This window comes from Octodon degus, unplaced genomic scaffold, assembly GCF_000260255.1.
Source record: "Octodon degus isolate 3935 unplaced genomic scaffold, OctDeg1.0 scaffold00145, whole genome shotgun sequence".
Classification (NCBI taxonomy): Eukaryota; Metazoa; Chordata; class Mammalia; order Rodentia; family Octodontidae; genus Octodon; species Octodon degus.
The window spans coordinates 7,336,804-7,346,974 of NW_004524721.1; the positions used below are offsets into that span (position 1 = coordinate 7,336,804).

The 10,171-nt window shown below is 42.2% G+C and overlaps 1 pseudogene; it reads right to left on the reverse strand.

Moving 5' to 3' along the window:
• Positions 1 to 9,041: 9,041 nt before the first annotated feature.
• Positions 9,042 to 9,757, reverse strand: LOC101588417 (annotated as a pseudogene).
• Positions 9,758 to 10,171: the final 414 nt, after the last annotated feature.

The window sequence follows — 10,171 nt, forward strand, 5'->3', positions numbered from 1 at the left end:
CACACACACACACACACACACACAGAAATCTGTAGGTGATCTTTCCACACACTAGAGACCCAGAGAATCTAGCTGAGGGCATGGATCCCATGGCAATGTCCTCCATGAGTCCAGCTGAAAGACTACAGCCCATAATAATGTCTCATGCAAGCCTATATTAAGGATCTGCATTGGGAAGGCCAAAAAGGTCAATGGTGGAAGCTAGAAAGTCTGCACCAGTGGGATGAAGGATCTGTGCCAGCTGGCGGAGGGATCTGCACTAGAGATAAGAATGCACTCAAGTAAGAACCACAGCTTCCCAAAAAGAACCATAGCTTTCCTCTGCAATAGTGAGGTCCTGAGTTTGTCTGACAATGAAAACAGCCAAGTTTATATCAGGAAAGCCAGCATGACAAGCTTCTCTAGGAGAACCAACAGTGCATCTTCTTCCCCTTCCAGCTGTCTTTTTATGCTGTTGGTAACAATCCTCAGGGAATTCCTCCATAGCCAGAACCATGCTGATTTAGTTCAGCTGGGTACAAGTTGACGCCAATTGTCAATCCACCACACCAGCTCATGGGACAAGGAGATCGGTTTACTTTTTAGCACTCCACTCTTCTTTATGGCAAAAATATCATGCAATAACTGGTAATAATTGTTGAATTAGTCCTTTCATGTTTCATTTCATATCTTCGCAATCCCCACATGATCACCATTTGTGCCAAGTCCCTTTACGACTGCCCAGTGCAGGAGTATGCAATACCACAGGGCTGGGGAAAGGGCTCCAAAATGAGCCTCAAAGAGGCTGAACATTCACAAATATATTCTGTAAATGAGTATGCATAGATGAGTCCACTACAAAACTGACTGCATGAAGTAGAGTTCTCCAATTTAATTACAGTTAAGATATGTTTATTAAATGATAATTTTAATTTTAACTAAGATGTGTCTATTTGAAAAGATCCACAACAGTAACCACACCTATTGTTAGGAATGGGTGTTTTAGAAGCATATCTCATCACTAATATAGTTTAGAATTGTCAGGATATACTTATGTATATTGCTGCTACTGTTACTGTTTTATAGAATTGAGGAGTGAACCCAGGGCCTTTACATTTCTAGCTCTTTTTTTTTTTTTTTCATTTTGATACAAGGTCTAAGTCAGTAAATTGCCTAGATTGTTTCAAATTTGTGAACTTCTTTCTTGCTGCAACTTTCCAGAGTTCTGGGATTACAGGCATGTACCAACACACCGTGTTTTTAATTCTCTGTATCAGTGGATTGTCCTATTGCCTGCATTCTAGGTGCCTCTGCTTACTAACTCCCTTTGCTTTGCCACTGCGAGGATTGCTCTATCTACAAGGGTAAGTTCTTTCACAACATAATATGTATATTTTATGGCAATGCCAAAGCTCAGTGCAAGATACAAATGCTTGCAAGGCACTAGAAGCCTCAGAGAAAAGCTTGAACCAGGCTTCCTTTAACATGGCTCAGAATTCTCAGTGCTACTAATTCAAGCCAGGCATGGTGGCACATGTCTGCAATCCCAGCACTTGGCGGGGGGAGGGGGTAAGGCAAGAGAATTTCAAGTTCAAACTCAGCCTTGGCAATTTATCAAGACCCTGTCTCAAAAAACCAACCACCAACCAACCGACCAACCAACCACCACCAACAGAACAATAGCTGGGAATGTAGCTTAGTGTAAAGACCCTGGACTTGGTCCTCATGGGGGGAGAGGGGACACATTTAGTCTAACAATTACCTCTGTGTAGGACCATTTTTCCCCACTGAACAGATTAGGGAAAAAGACAATTTTTGTGGCAAACCTATGGCACACTTGCTACAGTGGGCTGTTTGTATCACTGAAAGAGCTAAAAAGTTTGCCATCACTGTACTAGGGACACTAAACATGCTCAGACACATGCAGCACCTTCCATCCCACTGAGGAGCCAAGAGGAAATACGTGTTAGAGGTGAATGCTGTAGTCCGCTAAAACAGTCAAAAAGAACCCAAAAAGAACCATAGCTTTCCCAAAAAGAACCATACATCAAGGTTGTAGGTTTACCATTGAGTTCTGTTGCTGTGACAAAATACTTGAAAATCAATTTAAAAGAAAGGAAGATTGATTCTGACTTACAGTGTCAAGAGTGGCAGTCCCTCTTCACCTGATCCTGTTGCCTTAGGCCTAAAGGATGGACCAAAGCTGCTAACTCGTGGTGATCAGGAAGCACAGAGAGGGAGAAGGGGCTGGGATTCCACTATCTACTTAGGGTAGGACCAATGACCTCATCTCTTTCAGACTCCACCTTCAAAGATACCTGACACCCCAACAGCATCATCAGCCATTGGCCAAGCCTTCAATACATAGCCACTAGGGGACATTTAAGATTCAATCTGTAACAGCAAGTAAGGACTAGGAGAAAGATGGATTTTGTTTTTACCACTCATGGCCTTGAAAATACTTTGAAACATGTTCTCTCTGGCTTGAACCACTGACAGTACATGTATGACTATTCCATCAGATGGCCTGTACAGCACAGTCAACAGATCTAATAACTTTTTTTAATGTATTTGGTAAAGGTCTACAGGGTCTACAGGATCTCACTACATAGATCAGATTCATAGTGATTCTTCTGTTTTCAGCCTCCCAAGTGCTGGATTAGAGGTGTGTGCCACCACGCCCAGTTTCAATCACTATATCAGGGGGCCCCAGGAGTGGGGCCAGCACAGCATGCCAGAGATTGAACCCTGGTCTCTGTGTTCTGCTTAAGCAGGTGCTTTAGTCTGCTGAACTGTCTGGCTGGCCCCCAGATATAATAACTTTTTTTTTTTTTTTTTTTTTTTGCAGTACCAACGGTTAAACTCAGGACCTTATGCTTGCCAGGCAAGCACCTATTCCACTGAGTTATCTCCCTGCCCCCGGATATAATAACTTTTGTGAGTTTTTTACAAATACAGCAAACAAAAAACTGCACTACAGCACAGTCACACATGTACTGTCAGTAGTTCAAGGAGTCTGTCAGCAAGACATACCAATTATAGCCCCATCTTGAACATGCTAAGGACAGCCACAGAAGACACTATACCCTTTGTCCCAGCTGATGTACTTGGGGGAAGAGGGATTAGTAGCTGCCTTCAGAAAGACTCAGCTAATTCAAGGACATGAGGGAGACAGCAAAGCACAGCAGGTAGTTGACAGGGATGGGTGGATCACAAAACACAAACTAAGAAAGACCCAGGAAAGTCTAAAGACACCTAGAGAAAGGCTGGATCAAAGGAAGGTGGAAAATGGAAGCACACAATCAGTAGCTGAAAGTGATGATGGCTCGTTGCAGGAGTAACAGCCTAGACAGGGGCCACTGCAATCAGAACAGTCAGCTTGCTGGGCACCCCATGGACACAGGATATCTATAGGTGGCATCTCAGAACCACATGGGGGAAAAGCCGGGGACTATTCCTGGGCTGGCTGGTGGTGGAAATGGAAGGGCCAGGTACAGAGTGAACAAGAGGAACTCCCGGAGTTCTTCAGCTGCCTTGGGCTACTGTTTTTCTCCTGTGTTTCTCCAGAGGCCAATCCTGTTCTGCATGGACACACTGTTTCTCAAGGTATGTTATCACCAAACAAACTGCTTTGCTCTGGGATAAAGGCTAATGATTCTGTAGCAAAAGATTGCAAACCCCCTCCCTGCTGGTACACTGCAGTTTCTTAGTTACCCAGGTAATAGTTCCTGTTGCCATTCCAGTTGCTTTAGTCTCTTAGAAATAGCTTGTCACTGTGATGCATTTTGTAACAACCAATCAAAGACACCCAAGTACTCTACTTCTGTATTCCTTCCCCACCCCTTTATAATCTCATGAAAACCTTCCTCCCTAAGCTATTGAGGCCTTACATTTTGAGGGACAGTTAATTCCCTGGCAGTGCCTATCTGATGTTAAATAAATCTGCCTCCAAATCCTGGGTGTTATTTGGTGTTTCTGCTTGCCATTGCATCCGGTGGGTAGGGTGGGTAAACTAATGGTACTGACCTTTTTGGTCACTGGTCCTGGCCCTCACAGATGGAGCAAGGACTGCCTGCATGCCTTTGAGATTCCTGAGTTCCCTTGGAAGCTGAGAGAAGGACTCCTGGCTACCTACTTAAACAGCTCACATGAGACCCAAAAAGGAGGAGGATACAGTCAGTCAGTCTGCCTGTCTGCCTGTCTGCCTGTCTGTCTGCCTGCCTGCCTACCTTCCTGCCTGCCTAGCAGACTCCAGTAAGATCTCCAGGGGTACCCAGTTAGTCTGTCTATCCTGCTCAGCTTGAGTAGAAGGGGAGTCTGATCAACTCTCATTAGTCAGGACCACCCTCAAAGAAAGGGGGCTGGACAGTTTAACCTCTGAGTGCCTCTTGAATGAATGTGTGAGTGAGTAGAATGGGTGGCATAAGCAATAAGCTGCTTCCTCTGTGATCAAGACTGGGAAGCACTGGTGACAGTGGCTGACTGGGTCCTCACCTTGTGGTTCTGTGGTCATTGACATATAACAAAGCTAAGTCATGCCTAAGTTCGCTAGCTGTGTGGCCTCACTCCGAGGGGCACCCACCTTTTGTGTATGATGTCATCATTTAAGAGTATACAACATATACTGTAGAGAGATAGAATGGCAATGAATTAATTAAAACAGGAAAAGAGTCTTTTATGGAGTTAAAGATAAAGCAACAATGAATAAACAAACAAACAAACAAACTGCTCCCTGCATCTCAAAAAAAAAGGAAAAAGAGGTCCATTCTTCCTGAACATTCCACTTGGCATCCTTGTCAGTCATCACACTTGCTGCCAACACCTATAGCTTCACTCCCCACTCCTAATTGTCTACTTCCAGCAAATTGAACCAGTTCCAGCTAGCCACTGCTGCACTGAGCCATAGAAGCCCTGCCCCCAAACCATCTGCTCCATGGCTGTACCTGTCCTGGCCAGATGGCATAATCTAAGGCCTGTATGAAATGACTGTCAGCAATTCCTTCTGATATCCACATTTTCTCTGAGGAAAAATTGGACTGACAGCACTAATGAATGAGTTTCTATGGCCTTTCGAAAGCTCACCTCACCTAGAAAAACCCCACTGAGTACTTCTAAAAGATATCAAAAGGAGGACAAAAAGCCCAATAACCACTGTTATCCAGAAACTTGCTAAAAGAAAAGCACTTGATATCTGTAAGAAAATCCAGTCTGATAAATGATCATGCCTCTGGCTACAAGTTATAAGTGTTATGGATACAAAAAAGAAATGCCCCCTCCATCTGCAAGACACAAAGAAACCTAACTATCCAGGCCCACCTCAACCTGAACATGTCCTCATCTTGTTAAGCCTCGATAGATAGGACAGCCTGAGCTCTACCAAAATAGGCCCGTGAAAACCTGTGGTCATTACAAAAGGTGGGTACAAATCTATAACTTTTTTTTGCCTTAAAAAGTCCCTCTGTCAGGCCAGGGAGAGGGTTCAGTAGAATAAGTGCTTCCCTGGCAAGCACAAGGGTTTTGAGTTCAATCCCCGGTTCTGCAAAAAAAAAAAAAAAAAAAAGTCCCTCTGTCAAAAAGTCATTGGGGCAACTGGACTCTTAGCTCTGGCCCCTTCTGCCAGGCATAGACTTGTAGCCCAGGAGGATCTCACCAAACATAAATTATCATCACCAAGCTAGTCATTCAGCCCCTCTTTGAAAAACTCTCCTCTGGGCCTAGCAATCAACCATACTGCCTCACTGCAACTCCCATTGCTGTCAGATGATGTGGAAACACAAACAGGCATCAAGCCACACATGAGCTTGATAGACTGTTAATCACCTGGAAAGATCTCCATGCTGATTCTCCTGAGACCCAGGGACTAGTGCAGAGGTGCCTAGAACTCTGGGTAACTAGCTTGGCAGGAGGAATCTAGGTATCCATCCCATTCTCCTGAGCCAAGGGGACCATCATGGAGGTACCCAGAACTGGGTAACTAGTTTGGCCAGAGGAATCCAGGTACCCATCCCATTCCCTTGAACTGAGGGCCCAGCATCCAGCAATGAAATGCTCAGGACTCTGGGTAACTCTCTTTGTCAGAATCCAGGTGCCTGATCCATCACCCTATACGAAGTGAAGTACCTGGAATCTGGCAGTTGGCTGGGCCAGAGGAACCAGGGTAAATCCACTCTAACAAGGGGAAAGGATCACTTTGCATATGAACTCCCAATTTATGATTTTTTTATGTTATATAACTATAAATTTTGTTCTTATATTTCAAAGTACAAAACTGATACCAAAGTTTGTCAATTTCTAAATTTTCCTTCTTCTTCTTCTTCTTCTTATTATTATTATTATTATTATTATTATTATTACTACTACTACTATTACTACTATTGCTAGTTGTACTACTGTAGCTTGGATATCATATCTATTTTAACCACTTGTTCTCCCTTGGGTAGCAATACTGGGATGCTCTGGGGAAATAACCTCACCAAAGCCCTATACCTAAAGACAGAGGACAGTGCCAAATGGACACCAGCATCACACTAGATTAATTGGGACACACACAAACCAGGAATCTCCAATACACAGAAGATATCTCTGAAGAACTGACTCTTCCTAGATTGGCCTTGATAGTAGTGATACACCTACATACTACCAAAATTTCAAAATAAAGAGTACTTTTTGAAACAGAAAATGACAAAATGAAGGAGCAAAATGCAATCTCAGGCCACCAGTCCACACATAACAAGTCCAGGAGAAATCAACATAGAAAAAATTAGAAGCCACATACCTGAAACCTCTGAAAGGGTTACAACTGAAGTAAAGAAATAACTCCAGATAGGAATAGAGGAAATCTGGTTAGAAATAATCTCTCAGGTTAAAAAAAAAGAAATGATAACCTAACAAAAGAATTACTGAGCATATCTAAAGAAGAGATTGATAAAAAAAAAAATAGAGGAGCATAAAAAAATGATGGAAACCTTGAATGGACAACATAGGAAAGGAACAGAATGCATGAAAAAGATTGAGAGAGATATCCAGGAAATTAAAAATTCCATTAAAAGCTGGTAAAGCTATTTGAATGAAACTGAAGATAGACCCTCAGTCCTTAAAGACATTGTTGCAACTAGTGATCAAGAAGGGAAATATCTCCTAAAAATCACAAGGAATGAGGAAATAATAATTCAACAGCTATTAAGATGATGCAAAGATGAACAACATAAAACTGATAAATTGTCAATGAAAAAGGAATCAGTTCAAATAACATAAAAAGACTATTTGCAGAAGTAATAGCAGAAATCTTCCCAAGCATGGGGAAAGAATCTAACATAAAATAAGTGATGCATATAGAACTCCAATTAGCATCAACCAAGATAAATCTACACCTAGATGTATAATAACCAAGATCCCAGAAATTCAGCAGAAGACCAACATATTAAAAAGCATTAAAGAAAAGAAACAGATCACCTATAAAGGAAAGGCCAAAAGAATCATAGCAGATTTCACAACACAAACCATCAAGTCAAAGAGAGCTTGGAGTGAAGTACTTCAAGTCCTGAAAGAAAAAACACTGAACCCAGACTGATGTACCCTGCAAGACTATCTTTCAAAATTAAAGAAGTAAACTACCTCCATGAAAAAGGACAACTAAACAAATTCATGACCATGAAACTAACCCTACAAAGAGTACTGAAAGATATTCTAGAAGGAGATCAAAATGACCACAATTACAAGAACAACAACAGAAAGAAACCACCAAGCATGGCAAGAAATTAAACATAAGGGATAAGTAGGGAGCCAACAGCAGGAAAATAACATGACAAAGATAAGCCAATATATACCAGTTATAGCCATCTATGTAAATGGTCTCAATTCACCAATTAAAAAAATGACTGTTGGATTGGATCAAGAAACAAAATTCAACAATATGCTGTATACAAGAAATGCATTTAACTCAAAAGGAAATTCATATGCTGAAAGTCAAAGAATGGAAACCGATACTCAATGCACCAGGTATCCTGAAAAAAAGCAGGGGTAGCTACTATGTTTGTAGACATGTGAACTTCAAACTAAAAATGATAAAATGAGACAGAGAAGGTCATTATATACTTCATAGGAGAAAATTTCAAGAGGAAGAGATAACAATCATAAATATGTATATAACAAATATGGGAGCACTCTACTGTATAAGACAATTTTTTTGCACATCACTCCTTTATTATACTGATCTGGAAAAAGACAGTTATGATAAAAATGAGTACTGGCCCATATGGCAGGGCCAAGTCAGCTGGAACATGATTCAGAACTCAGACATTGTGAGACATACTTAGACACGGTCAAGAGGCGTTTTCACTGCCATCAAACAAGGCAGAGGGATGCTAAGATACACAACAGAATGCACTCCTACCCCATAAAGGCCAGAGCTTGTCCTGTACTGGTGCGAGGAATGGCTTATTTTCTGGTGACCATATGTAGAACTATTCAACCACCACTAGAAGCCCCAGAAGGGTTTTTGTTTATATACGTAATTTTTCTTTTGTAGAAAAATGGAACAAATAAACCTAATTCAGGATTAATCTGGAGCCTGCTCCTCTAGGGTGAGGGAAGAAATTGTATTTCAGTCACCATGCAGGTTACATTCATCTCTTACTGGAATGTTGAGAGCTCACTGACTGACAAGACTACAGAAGAGCGTAGAGCCAGCTCCGGGGAGCAGCGTGCTCAGGCCGCTCCTCACTGGTCATGTCTTGGCATGGTTATCCCTGTCCCCTACTCAAGCAGGTCCTTAGTAAACAAAGAAGAAGCACTAGACAAACAGTTACTACCTCTCAACTGTCCTGGATAAGAAGAGCCTTCCCTAGGTTTGGACTGAGAACTAGAAGTTGTGTCTAGAGGTACTGTTCTCACTAGATTCTATCAGGAGAGTGGGTGCAGGAGCCAAAATGCTAAAAGAGAAATGGAAACCACTGTTCCCCATCTCAACTACAACACAGGTTGCCTACAGATGTGGTCAGTGTGACATGTGGGGGAGAGGTGTAGAGGGATGGGTAGATGGAGTGCAGGCTGCCAGGTGGTCTTCACTTCTTGGCCTTGCCATGGGAAGCCACAGATTCCATGGCTTTGAACATGGTCTCTTCATTGCCTAGGAACTGCATGGGCTTGATAGGATTTATGTTCTTATCCAATTTGTAGAAAATAGGGATACAAGTTAGCAAGTTCATTCCATGATGGCTTCTTCAGAGATACCTTCTACATGCTTGACTATACCCAAGAGATTGCTGTGGGCTGCAATCAACACCCTTTTCCCCTCCTTAATCTCAGGAACAATTTTTTCATCCCAGAAGGGCAGAGCTCTGGCAATAGTGTCTTTTACACTCTCACAGGAAGGCAGCTGATCTTCAGTGAGGTCTGCATGCCTATGATCCTTGCTGATGTTGCTGTAGAAGGGATGGTCAGGCTCCATCGGGGGTGGTGGGATATCATAAGAGCACCACTAGATCTTCACTTGGGCCTCACTGTACTTGGAAGCTGTTTCTGCTTTATTAAGGCCAGTCAAGCCCCCATAGTGCCACTCATTGAGACTCTAAGTTCTCACCACTTGCAACCACATCTGGTCAATGGCATCCAGTGCTGTCCAGAGGGTCCGGATTGCTCTTTCCTGCACTGAGGTGAAGCAGATATCAAATTTGTAGCCAGCATCTCACAGCACCTCCCTTCTTTGTTTTGCCTCTTCATGGCCTGCCAGGCTCAAGTTGGCATCATACCAGCTCCTGAAGCAGTTCCCCAGGTTCCAGGCAGTCCAAGACAAATTTTAAAGGACAAGAAAAATCAAATAACCAATAACACAATCTTAATGGGGGAACTTAACACCCTATTGTCTCAAAGAGATAGATCAACTGGACAAAAAAGTAGCAAAAAGGCAGCAGAACCAAACCAAACCTTTAAACAAATGGTATTAGTGTTTATTTACAGTGTTCTACACAACAGCATCTGAATACCCCTTCTTTTCAGCTGCACATGGGACATTCTTTAAAATAGAACACATACTAGTCCATAGAACATGCTTAAGTAAATGTAAGAGAATTAAAATTAAAGCATGCATAGTACCTGATTTTAGTTTAATTAAACTAGAAATTAACTGCAAAAGAAACTGCAAAAACCCCACAAACACATGGAAATTAAATAACACCTTCCCAAATAGCCAATG